Source organism: Typopeltis vanoorti, chromosome 17 (assembly GCF_054136105.1).
Source record: "Typopeltis vanoorti isolate ZY-2024b chromosome 17, IOZ_Tvanoo_1.0, whole genome shotgun sequence".
NCBI lineage: Eukaryota > Metazoa > Arthropoda > Arachnida > Uropygi > Thelyphonidae > Typopeltis > Typopeltis vanoorti.
Window position 1 is genome coordinate 7,497,482 of NC_143565.1, and position 13,940 is coordinate 7,511,421.

Sequence of the window (13,940 nt, forward strand, 5' to 3'; positions counted from 1 at the left end):
AATTTTACTTATTAATTTCAGCGTGAAGATATATAACATAATTTAAGAAGTTAGTGAAAATGTCCTTTAAAAAACTTAATAATACAAGCTATATATCAAATGAAGCAGGTTTCTTAGTGTCCCACCTCTTATAGTTCACAGGATCATCCTCTGAAACTTCAGTTAAACGAAAAACCACCAGCGGAGGCAAATCTTGCATAAAACACGAGCCACTTCACTAATAAGAATGACTTACCTAAATCCAGCAATAATGATCCTAAATAAGCTTACAGAAAGTATTAACAAGAATTATATAATATAAAAGGTATAATGCAAAAAAAAAACTTTAAAAATAAGATGAATTCCATTTTATAGTAACATAATCCAACTATTCACCTCTGGTATTCCCCAAAAATTCAATTGGTTAAAAAAAAAAAATTTAAACCATTGTATGAAGAACAAAGAAATTATGCTCTCTTATGATATGAACAAATATATTGTAATATTAGGTATTTTACATAATTTTTAATACTTGGAAACTACGAATTTTTAAAAAATATTTTAAAACTTTAAGTTACTTTCTGTTTCATTTGCCTTTCCTTATTCCCTTGTTATAATATCAGCGACATCTATCTACTCCTTAAAAGAGAATTTAACTTTGCTGTAGAAATGAATTTACTGGACAATGATGACAAATCTAATTAGATCACTTCAAAAGTGAAAAACTGCAGTTAGACACAAGTCATGATATGCCATCTGTGATGTATTAATATTATAATGTTTTCCTGGATGATATTTTCTTCTGATTTTACTTGATTAACATTTATTTAAATTAGTCACACATGATTGAAGTATATTCTTTCAATACAAAAATGCACATTTGTGCTGACCTGGCTATAATAATAATGTTACTTGACTTCCACACAAAGGACTTTTTAATGAAAGCATCAGAAAATCTTGCATTCTGCTTCAAAGAAAAATATGATGTGGGGGGGTTATTGTGGGATAATTGTAAACATGTAAATCCTGCTACATAAGCTATTTAAAACAGTATACGTTTAATACATGAAAATCTAGTGATAAAAAAGTAAAAAACAAAACAGAAATGACCTGAATCATGAATACAGCAGAGCTAACTTATGATCATATTAGTACTGAACAACATTAAAGAATATTTTAATTAATAAAGAGCATGTCGTGTATAAGCCAAATTAGGGTTGGCAAATCACAGAGTAACAAGTGCAAAAATTTTATTGAAATCCAAAACTAAAAAGAAATATCTTTGCAGAAAAACAAAATATATCAAACTGAAAAATGTAAAAAATAAAGACAGAAATATTGTGATTGATTTTAATCATAAAAAAATATGTAGTAAATAACAGAACAAAAAAGAACAGTGGGATGTTTATAAAAAAATAAAATATTCTAAAAAAAACTCAGGAACTTACTAAGGCAGAGAAGACTAATACAAGCAGGGTTAACTCAGCAATAAAAAAAGAAAATGCAAAAACATTCAAAACTAATCATTATCAATTTCCTGATACATACCCATAAAGGACATACAGGATATTAATGACAGTACCAAATGAAAAGTTTACATCATTAACTTCATATTTATAATTTTCCTCTAGAATAATCTGTTATCTGTCAGGCCATCAATATTGACAGATCTTATATTCTAAGGCACTTCTTATTCTATCACTCCAACCACAGCTTAGTCTTCCTCTGGATTTTTTACATGACATCCTGGCACCAAACCTTTGTTTTGCTAAATTTTCCTATTCTGTTTAAGTGAGATACCATCTTAGATTAGCTATGCTCACACACTCCTAAATGATAATAATATCGAGTTCCTTCCAAAATCCTCATTTTTAACATGATTCTGCCATTGATGCAACCTGTATATGTTCAATTTTTCTCAGAACTCGCATTGTTGTGGTCTCCAGTCTTTGATAAAATGTTTTGATTGAACGGTATCTTGTAGAAGTAAAATAAATTTCAGATAAATGATCTTCATTAGTATTGCCATGGAACGATAACAGCAAAATTGAAAAATTTAGGCCAGTCAGGGTGCAGTGAAAAAAGGAAAAAGTTAGTTTGGGAGATCTAGCAGAATAGAAAATGATTATAAAACATATAGAAATGTTTTGGGAAAATTTGGAGAAAAGAGCAAAACTAATAATAATAATTGTAAGCACCTGCAGGGTTTATGCTGAAAACATGGACTAGTTATTACTAATACAATGTTCCAACATAAATGCGTACAAATAAAGAAAGGATGAAAGAAATAAGAAGTCTTATTGACTATGTTATTGTTGACAGCAAAATTCTCACACTGGTTCAGAACACAATCATACAGAGTATTTGAAACTGGAAGTGATCACCATTCCATGTTGAACAAGATAAAATTGAATAGCATACTGAAAAGCATGTGTAAGAAAGTTTTATTCAGGCAGAGAGGTATGTGGTGAAGTTGTCTGCAAGGACAGAAAAATCAGAACAGCATGGTAGACTCAAGAAGTTAAAGAGGAAAGTCAAGAAAAGGAAGAAAGCATATCTTAAGTTCCTCAAAAGTATGTCAGCTTATGCTCTGAGAGAATACAGGAAAAAAAAAAAAAGAAAGAAAGTAAAGCGCTGTGTAAAACTAGCTAAACAAAAGTCATGGGAAAAAATTGGTAAGAACAGAGAAATTAAATAAATGGAAGGTAAAAAATATTCTGGAGACTATTTAAAATGCTAAGAAATGGAAGAAAGAATACTGTAAAAGGAATATCAAAGTTTCTAAAGGTGACATCATGAAAGAAACAGTGAAAGCACTGTAGTAGAAAACACTCAACAGGAATATAGAATATATCTATACTAAAAAAAACAAGAACCCTGAAATGTGGAAAGGCAGGTAGAGTAGATATTATTAACCAGATATGAAGGAATAAAAGTTTTACATATGTAACGTTACATTTGCATGATTCTGAAGGTCTGGCCAGAGGGTTGAATGCCACATGACTGGTGTACAGCTCTCATAAAACACATCTATTAAAAAAAGGAAAATAAACTAAATATGAGAATTACAGAGGAATTTCCCTAATCAGTGTTCCTAGTAAGATTTATGCAAGCATACTTCAAAAGAAGCTAAAAAAAAAAAAAAAAAAATTGCAGAAGAGAAGCTTGGAGAGGAACAGGCTGGGTTCATGCCAAATAGAGGTTGTCAGGATTAGATATCACTTTTAAATCAAATAGTTCAGAAAGCATGGAAATACAGTAATACCTCAGCTAACGAAGATAATTTGTTCCAGAATCACATTCTTTAGCCGAAATCTTCATTAGCCGAAACGTGATTTCCCATAGGTTTCTATAGAAAATCGTTTAATCCGTTCTGGATGCTGCCTACTATTTAAAGATAAGTTTTATAAAATAGTAAAAAGCACACTATAAAAGGGCAAAAACTCACCAAAGGTTAAGATGAATAACTATCCAATTAGATGAAGGAGAATGGAAAGTACTGTAGAATGAAAAACTGACGATCTTTACACTATTATATACACTTTATTAAACTGAAAATATGTGCACAACGTTCTTACTATTCTTCTTCCAAATTTTCAAAGTTTATTCAAGGTAAGTCTCCACTTCTTCTGTAACTGGTCTCTGTTGCTTTGCTAAAGGAGAAGTCAAAAATCTGTCCAAAGTTGGTTGAACTGCTCTTTTTTTCAGAATGTTTTTAAAGTGATTCAGACACTTGTCTTCAACCAAGGCACAAAATCTGTTCATTTCAGCTTTGTTGGGATGCAACTTTGTAGCCAAAGACAAACTCTTCCCAGTAGTGCAGCATTTACCTCTCGCATTCACAGCCACACAAAGCATGCACTGTACTGACACTGGTATGAGGCATCTCACTTCTCGCTGTCTCGAACCCAAACAACCCAGTCGGGTTGGTGGGTCTTCCCTATGTGATGTGGTCAAGCTCATTTCTTTGTCACACACATACAGATGGAAAAGATAAGCTCCTGGAATGGCCTGACCATTCATGTTTGCCACGTTATGTTAAACGAGCATCCACTAAAACATTCGTTAGCCGAGTCCGAAAAACAGCGAAAAAAATCAGTTATTAATTAGTTAGAAAAATTAGTTAGCAGGGTCACTCGTTAGCTGAGGTATCACTGTATACAGTTATATATTATAAATGGGACATTATATCGAGTAAAACAGTCTATATTTGAGTTGTAAATCAGTAGTAAGATTTAAAGGAGGTAAAGGGAGATGGTCTGATATTAAATCAGGTGTGAGACAAAGGTGTACATTATTTCCACTTTATTCATTATCTATATAGATCATATTATGAAGTGGTATTAAATTTTATATCAAAATTGGATATGTTAATTTCAGCTCTATATGCAAACACTGTTATACCTCTAAATAAATCCACCACAAATCTGTACAATGCCCCAAAACTAAACTGAATACTGCTGTAATAATTTGGCATGAAAATCAGCAATAAAATGATAGCAACGAAAATAGAAACATTGAAAACATCAACTGCATCCTGAATGGAGAATCTATAGACAAATAAAACATTTGAACTATTTAGGCACAATTTTTAGTGAAGATAGCAAATTAAAATGGAAACAAACAGAAGTAGCAGAGCTGTATGGTAAGTAGTCAAATGAACAAATTTAAATGGAATAAAAGAGAAATTAGTCAAACGCTAAACTAAGCATATAATGATAGTGTTAAAACCACTTTTAACTTATGGATCTGAGAGCTCGGTTATAAATAAAAACACTTGATTGAAATCAAGTGTTTTTATTGATGAAATAAAGAACACTTGATGAAGACTAGAAGCCACGGATATGAGAGTTCTGAGAAAGACTGGAGTGCACAGATGCCATGAATGGCAGTACCATATTAAAAAGTAGAATAATAGGAAAGAATTTGACATTGTTAGCATAGCTTTTGGGAATGTGTTAGCAGAGCTAATCACAAGTGGTATAGTCACTTAAACAGAATGGGAGAAGGAAGGTACAAAACAAGTATCTTCTGCCAGGATGGCAGGAAAAAGACCAAGATCTATGGATTAATATAGTAAGACTGCTTTGGGAGACAGAAATGTAAGATTTGATAATATTGGAGTATGGGACAGATCACGGATTAATTCGAGTGAAAATTGTTGATGGAAATTAGTAATGATGTAACTTTTTCATGATCTTTAAAGGTAACTGTGGCATAATTATAAATAATAAATTACACGATGACCACAAGGATTAACTTTAATGAAATGAAAGTAAGATATTTCATACTGAAAATAACAGCACATCATCAGTGTGTAGAAACCAGAAATCAAAGGAACCGAATTACAAAGTACATACAGCAGTCAGTAGTTTACCAATTAAAAACTGTTGCCACATGCCAGGAATTAGTATTAATAAACAATATTATTAAAAAACTATTTTTGATGGTTACATAAGATAAGAATCTCCCAAACTTTTGGGGGAGAGAGAGAGACAATCATTCCGATTCAGATTTAGCCAATGTAAAAGGGCTTCACAATTTTCTTTGAAAAGCTATTCATATTTAAACCTGCATCTATGGAGAAGACGAGCTTATCCCACTGGATATTGTGTTTAGTGTCAATACTATGTTGTGCCAGACCAGACTTTTGAGGTTTCATGTATTCAACATAATATTGATGTTCTTTAATTCTTTTTTCTACAAAATAGTCTGTTTGAATGTAATCCAACAGTATGTTAGATTACATTCACATGGTATCTGATAAATGCCAGCTAATGATAGAGGTGCCAGTTTGTCTTTTGTAGATGGCAACAGATGAGAAATCCTGTTGATTGGAAAATGTGGGAATGAGATGATACTTCTTCAAAATTCTACCAATCGGTTCCAAGATGCCAGAAATATAAGAGATTTGAACCCTGTGGTCTGTTGAAGCATCCTGAGGTGTTGGAACATGGGAGTCCATTATCTGCTGGATTTGATTAGGGTTGTAACCATTAAATTCCATTAACTTTTTGATAGTGAGAAGTTCTTATTGTAAGCACACCTTATGTGCTCTATTAATTAAGGACTTGATAACACAAATTTTTTGATGAATGTATCTGGCAGTGAAGGTAGGTTTTCGATAAACAATGGTTGACAAGTTACCGAAGGCTGTGCGTGTTAGGTGGATATCCAAGAATGGTAGACTACCAGCCTTTTCTTTTTCCATGGCAAACTGAATGCGTGGGTGAAGGCTATTGATCTGTTGTAGGAAAGTGGTAACTTCATTTTGAGAATGAGGCCAAACAGCAAGGACATCATCCACATAACAAAACCAATGAGAGGGTTGAACTATCTTCTAGATGGTTCAAAAAATAGTTTGCCAAAGGTGGAGACAGAGGGCTACCCATGACAGTACCTTCAACTTGTCTATAGATCTTGTTTTTCCAGCTGAAATATCTTGATTGTATAACAAATTCAAAAATCTTTTCAATATCAGGAGGGTAATCATCATATAGTAAATTAAGTGTAATTTTTAATTGGCAAACACCAGCTGCTGTATGTACTTTGTAATCCAGTTCCTTTGATTGCTGGTTTCTACACCACTGATGATGTACTGTTATTTTCAGTACGAAATATCTGTACTTTCATTTCATTAAAGTTAATTACTGTGGTTATCATGTAATTTATTTTTGTAACTTTTTCATGTAGTACTATCATAATATCTAATTCCTGATATGTATCCTCAGAGATTAGGAATTAGATTATGTATCCTATATAGCTAGTTTAATGTTTTGACTAATTTCTTTTATGTTCCGTATATAAATTAATTCAGTTAACTCCGTACTATACCAGGTTTGCTATTTCTGTTGTCTGTTACTATTTTTAATTTGCCATCTTTGTAAAAAAAAAGGTTTTACTTGTTCTATAGATTATCCATTCAGGATGCAGTCAGTTGAAGTTTTTGATGTACAGCAGATGTTTCGGCCTATTTTCACAGTGTCTTTTTATTGCTGATTTTCATATCAAATTTTTACAGCAGTTACTCATTTTAGTTAAGGAATCCTGCAGCACTGGTATTGGATTTATTTAAGAGTATAACATCAACAATATAAAGTAAAGAGTTGAACTTGAATATCTTCAATTTTGCTATCAGCCTAATGTCACTTTTCTTCCTAATGTGTTCATGTAGATGATGAATAATAGAGATAATATGCACTCTTATAACACTAAACTATCACTTCCTTCAATTCTAACTGCTGACTTCCAATTCAAATGTAGGTGATGTATTGTTCGATAATGTTTCATTTACACCATATAATTGTAGCCTTTGACACTTTGTCATATGCTTTTTTGAGATGTACAAAACTTAAATACAGATCTTGTTATATTTGCATGATTACTTAACAAAAGTACTCATATCTTTTTACAGATGAGTACTATAAGATCTCATCTCCAATCATCTGGAATTTGGTCTGACCATGACTTCTGGATTATGCAGCAAAGCAATAATAAAGCTTTTATATCTCCATATTTCAACTTTCTTGTCAAATATCTACTCTTGCTGCCTTTTCCACATTTCAAGTTTTTGAAGGCTTTTTTTCTACCTATAGTACTGATATGTAGTCCTGATTCTATTCTTCTTGAATATTTGCTACTGTTAGATTGTGATAGAGTGGATAATTAAGTATTCCTATCTCATCACAGTCTAACATGCTTTTCCAAACAAAAGAATGAGATAAATACAGTAAATTGTGTCTAAGTGTAGAATAAGTATTATGTGTATATAAATCAAGTATGTTCTGTTATGAAAAGGTTAATTAAGTGTGTATTTTGTGCCATTCGCGAACGTGCTTAATTTAGTATTGAAAATGTAAAGCATTACCAGAGCTTTAGAAATTAACCTGTATGAAAGAATTATAAAATGTAAGCACAAATCCAACAGTTGGGGGGGGAGGAGTCCAAAGGTCGTAACGCAATGGAGCGACTCGCGCGTACGTGCAACAAGCAGGGCAGACAATGGACGCTATGACGTAAGAGTTCGCCAAGTATCGAAAGGGGCGAGAAGCGCCGAGAAAAAGGAGGGAAATATAAGGGTCATGCGACCCTGAAACAAGGCTTTTTCTCCCTGGATTTCCTGGTGTTCGGTTCCGTGGGGCGCGAGTGGCCTCGATGTCGGAGGACGGATCCGATAGGCAGCTACGGTCTTGGCGGCCGTGTTCTCCATGGAAGGAACGAAGTCTGGCAAGTCCACAGAAGGCCAGTTTCCTGTGAACCTCTGGAGCTCTAATGAACCAAAGGCGAAGATAAGTAAACTTTATTTGTGTTTAACAGAATATGTGCCAAGTTAACATGTTATGGAAAAGGAACATTAATGATACTGGATAAGATTATATTGCTAGGACTTAAGAAGGATATTGAAATTATGTTTATTATCTGTTGTTGTGTTTAAGTTTGCCATTATATTAAGTGAAATTAAGGATATGTTTAGAGTAAAGAATTGGCATAATATTAAGAGATTGTGAAAGATATGAATGTTATCTTGTGTAGTCTGACAGAGCTATGGAGCCTTTGATTGTGAAAATAGTACATAAATAACGCATTAGCGAAGGTTAATGTAATTCATACTTTAGGAAGCTACTGTATATTAATTTATATGTGTAATAGTAGTGCTTGAATTTTATATACCTTGTCTGAAACTCCCTTAAGATGGGATTTATTTTAGTGTTCTTATGTGTATCAACCTTTGAGTATAATAAACCTTGCTTTTGATTCTAACAAAGACTTTCTGTGATTTCTGGAATCCGATGCACCGCTTATAAAAATATTAATGCGAACCTATGCGGGATATCTGAAAAGAGTAAATTTTGGTCACGTCTGCAGAGTTGATAGGTATCATTAAGTACTGTCCTGAGATTACCTCTTGGTTTTTAATATTAAATAATCTAATAGCGCTAAGTGGTGCAGCGAAACAAATAAATTTCTTGGCGTTTTAAGAGAGGTTAATCCCAGACACTCTGATACTGCCTCGATCTCGAGGAAATTCCATTGTCCCTCAGAGGTACCACGTGTTACCTGATAGAGTGTATCAAGGAGATATAGTAAAAGATTAAAGTAGTTGTATCTGAGAAGAAAGGTTACAACATAACTGGCGCAGCAGATAGGATATAAGAATAAAAGTCAAGAAAGCATTATAACATAAACCGCGCAGCAGATAGGACATAAAATAGTTGTACAAAAATAAAGATAAGAAAAAGGAAAAAGCATCATAACACTACCACTGTTCTATCACTTCTTGTGTCATTTTAACAATTCAAGGTAATTACAATAAACATCTGAAATAAGCTTATCTTCAGTTTTCATGTCACCTATATCATCTGATTCCTTTTATAGTACTCTTCTTTCATTTTTCAATAGCCTCCAGATCATTTTGCTACCTTCTTTATTCTTATCAAAGTCTTCATACGACATTTGTTTAGATACTTTTACATTTTGCTTTCTTACATTTTTTTCTGAATTTGCTCAGAGCAGCACATACTGACATACTTGTTTGGAACTTTCCATATGCTTTTATTTTTGAATGCATCATGGAGTTCTGATTTTTTTTTTTTTTAATCCTTGTAGATGGCTTCAGTGCATATCTCCCTGGCTAATCATTCATGTTTTCTTCAGGGTTTACAAATGAGTCTCTGAGGTGTGATTCTCGTCTTTTTAAAGAATGAAAGAGTTTATTCTTTCTTCAATAACTGAAAAAAAAAAAAAAAGATGATTGCTGCTTTTCTCTTACTGTGTTTGAAGATCATGCTATAAGTATAAAAGCAAAGCTTTGCTATGCACAGATGGACAATTCCTTTATGCACAAAAAGGAACCAATTCTAGTGATGGATAATGCTAAAGATTTGGTTCCTTTTCATGCATAAAACAAAAACATTACTTAACTTATTAAGTATACTGATATAGCATTACGAACCTCCATAGCTACGTCATTAGCAACAATGCCTTCTGATTAGAAAGACCAAAGTTTGATTATCAAATGAAGCATATTCAGCCTTTTACATAGAAGTGTTAGTAACCCCCCTTCCCCCTCCACGCTAAGAACGTGGGTTTTATCTCCTGCAAATAGGTAAAATGTTCCCATGAATGTATGCATTTAGTTAGAGATGTCATATCCATTTGCTTCCTATCAGTCAGACAAGCAAGTGAATATGATTAATATATATGCCAAAAATCTATCGTGTTAACCCTGACAAAGTTTGGGAAAAGACAAAAAAATGTATATATGTAACATGTTACTTCTGAGAGTTTTTTTTTTAAATTAATTAATTTATTTTTTTAATGAAGGTATATGATTGAGACAGTGTGAGAAAAAAACTTGTTTTGCATGAAAATGCTACCATAAAATATTAGATAGTCTGATTCATAAACAGCTTGGATGAGTGTGTTAAAGTAGTATCTGTCAAACTGTTAAAAGAAGGAAAAATCTCTCCACAGTGAAAAAAAAAGTAGTACAAAGAACTCCAGAATTACAAATATTTTACATTTTAACTTTGGGAACAAGTGGAATTCATAATGTTTTTCCAATAAAGACCACCTGAAAAAACGAATATCAGCTTTTATATATATATAGGATTCATCACTCATTAAAAAAAAAAAAAAAAAAAAAAAAAAAAAAAAAAAAAAAAAAAAAAACATTTCATTCATTATCTATAAAAGAAATTATACAATCATTTTTGATAAAACCCAGAAAAGGGAATACCACCAGTATGCAGCAAAATCATTATTCAATAGCTCACAAGTAGATATCCAGGTAACAATCAACAATAATAAAATGAATACAAAGCAAAGAGTGGGCAGGATAAACTATATCTTTTAAATCTTACAGGCAGAATACATCTCAATGAAAATATTTTTTAACCTAAGATTTGCAGATGATATTTTAACTGTCTGGAGATGAACAGTATACATATGTTCACCAGTAGTGATCTGTGTTCATACATGATTAGAAGAAAGTGAAGGAGTAGTGGCAGCCAGTTCAATGGAGCAGCATCAATGGAAATACCTACAGAAAATACATAATTCACAAACATGGGATCTATTTAAAAGTGATTGGAGGAGGTCAGAAAGAATAATGTTAAAAAAAATAAATTAATTAAAAAAAATTATCAACTCTTTCTACACACAGAGGTCAAGACTAAGAACTATAACATGGCAACACCTCATATGGACAAGTGATTAAAGAGAAAAAAAAGGAAGACTGCTCTAAACAACAAAGGTATGTAGAATGAAAGAAGAGAATGAGGAGTTAGTTCTAAAGAATCTGGAGCTGAACAGTATACATATGTTGACCAGCAGTTGCCTATGTTCATACATGTTTAGAGGGAAGTGGAGAAGCAGCATCAATAAATATCTATAGAAAAGACAAATACAGAACATACAAACACAGCAAAATACAGAAACATAGTATGTATTTGAAAGTGACTAGAAGGAGTCAGTGAGAAAGGGTGATCTAATAAAGCTCTTCTTGGGATACAATCTAGCATGAGGAAAATTTTTGTTCTAAGTACTCTTAGAATAGTATAAAGAAGAATGAAAAGAGCAATATCAAGCATTACAATATGAAATTAGAAACAAAGCACAGATTAGGATGTAAAGCCAAATAAAGAGATTGCAAACATGCTACACAGAGTAGCCAAGATAGATTGCAATGTCTAGGTCTAAATTTCAGAAATCTAGACAGTGATTTGATATTCTAAGTACTATCATGTAGAATCTCAGTAAAACCCATCATCGTACATTAACCAAATCCTCTGTTCACACCTTTACTGTGGTGGACTTGTTTGCAGCCTTGCGCATCCTGCCAGCAGGTATTAGACCATCAGACTGGAGGAAACCTAGGAGAGGTAACATAGGGAAGGACTGAGATGCAATGACATCCCTCAGAGGAAAGGCCACACCTCTATAGTACTAAGCACCATAAGGTGGCAGATGAGTTTCATCACTCAGTGTAATATCACCACTTTGCTAAAAGCTTGAAGTGGATAAACACTCAAAAGGCAAATATGTTTGATTCTTAGAGCAAAGATCCATAACTTATTTCTGCTGATTCTTCTTATAGCATGCAATATGAGTGATACTTTCAGAAATGTCAGATATTATGGAAAGACCCAGAATTTCTTTTCAAAACTATAGCTTTAAAAAGTTCTGCAGACTGGATGCTAGACAATATACTGGACTAAATCTAATGGCAACACTTTTGAAGGCTCCTAAGTCAGCTGGCCAATAATTTTGCTATCATTATTATGCCAGGTGTGCTTGGAAGAAACTGATGACTTGCTGAGGAGTTGGTGAAATTCTTCATGTGTGCACATGTAGCTTAGTTAAGAATCCATTCTTGTATCTTTCATATTTCAATTTCATGAGATTTTTCTCATGAAGTTGAAATTAATGTATTTATTTTCTTCAACTCAAACAACCATTAAAAAGTCAAGCAAAGAAAGCTCTGCAGACTGGATGCTGGACTAAATCTAATGGCAATACTTTTAAAGTCTCAGATGATACATGCAAATAAAGAAAACACTTTCAAAGCCTTCCAGATTAACTTCAAATGTACGCAAGTCTTACTGACAACCTCAAAAATGTTTACCTTCCACATGAAAAAGCACATTTTTCCTAAAAGAAATTCAAATTTCAGCTTTTTCAATTCATCTCAGCTTTACAAATTACACATTCTTTGAACAATTTTGTTGCAAAGATGAAATATATTTATGGATACATTAACCCTGATTCACCAAGTCAGAGAATTTCCAACTTACAATCCTCTTTACATTTTGATCTTCTTTGGCACTCTAAATCTCCTAATAACACTAACCCTTTTTTAAAATATTTTATTTCCTTTCTTTAAATGTTGATTTTCACCAGTTCAGTGTTTGCAATATTGAGCCATCTACCTCAGAGATTTCAATGATCAAAACAACTAGCTTTTCTTATCCAACTGCACTGATCAAGCAGGTAGAGATGCAAGGTACTTGCTACTGCCAAATGATCACACAAATTGTTTGCATGCTTACCAGAATACTGACAGTCATAACCACTTCCTCATTAATGACCTTACTAATTATGTTGTGAATGCTGTTTTCCTCAGTTGATTTCACTGACCTGGTTAGCATATCTGCTCTCCAGGCTGCGGGTTCGAATCCCGCCAAGGGAACATGTACTGCTGTAACCTGTGTCATGGCACAGTATGACCTTTGATACTTGTGCAACATAAAAATCAAATCAAATGTTAAAAAAAAAAAAAAAAAAAATCTGACAATTTCTTTCATGAAGTATTACTCATATGTAGCCTACAATCAAAAACATACCAGGTGGAGTATGTTTATGACTTCTATGTCTCATTTCCATCACTGGATTACTGTTTTCAGTTTTCTGATCTGAGCATTTGCACTAAACTTATCGCTGAAGCAATTTTTAATAGTATGGAAACATTCCTTATTCCTTTGAACTCTCATCTCTTATTTAGCTAAGCTCTAAGACATGTGCCAAGGCTGCTTAAGAAGATTGCTTGCACTGAAGTCACCACTTCTCCTTTCTGGTTATACCATAGCTGCAAGAGAACTATAAGCACATCCAAATCTGATTTTTCAAACAGCTACAAGCAGAAAACTTGCATCATGGCAGTCGTCATTTCATTTTTTTTGCCACCTGAATAGTTCCACTACTGTTACTCACAGAAAAGCAAATCCAGCTTCTTACTTTCCCTCTAATTCTTGCATATTACAAATGTCTTCCTACAATTCCTCACCCACAATATTCAATTCCCCTTTTGATTTCTTCTGATCTCTTTCTAGAAAGAGATCAGAAGAATCATGTTAAAACTGGATACAAAAATGTCTCTCAGTTCTAATGGTATTTCTTTAAACTGTATTAAATATTTGTGATTCCAGAATGAATGCTGTTCTATTCCACTTTTATTTTCTCTT

At 33.0% G+C, this 13,940-nt stretch overlaps 1 protein-coding gene across 1 annotated transcript in view; it reads right to left on the minus strand.

The window, feature by feature from the left end:
* LOC150097117 (luc7-like protein 3) overlaps positions 1-13,940 on the minus strand; it is a 202,468-nt gene that overhangs the window by 1,584 nt on the left and 186,944 nt on the right.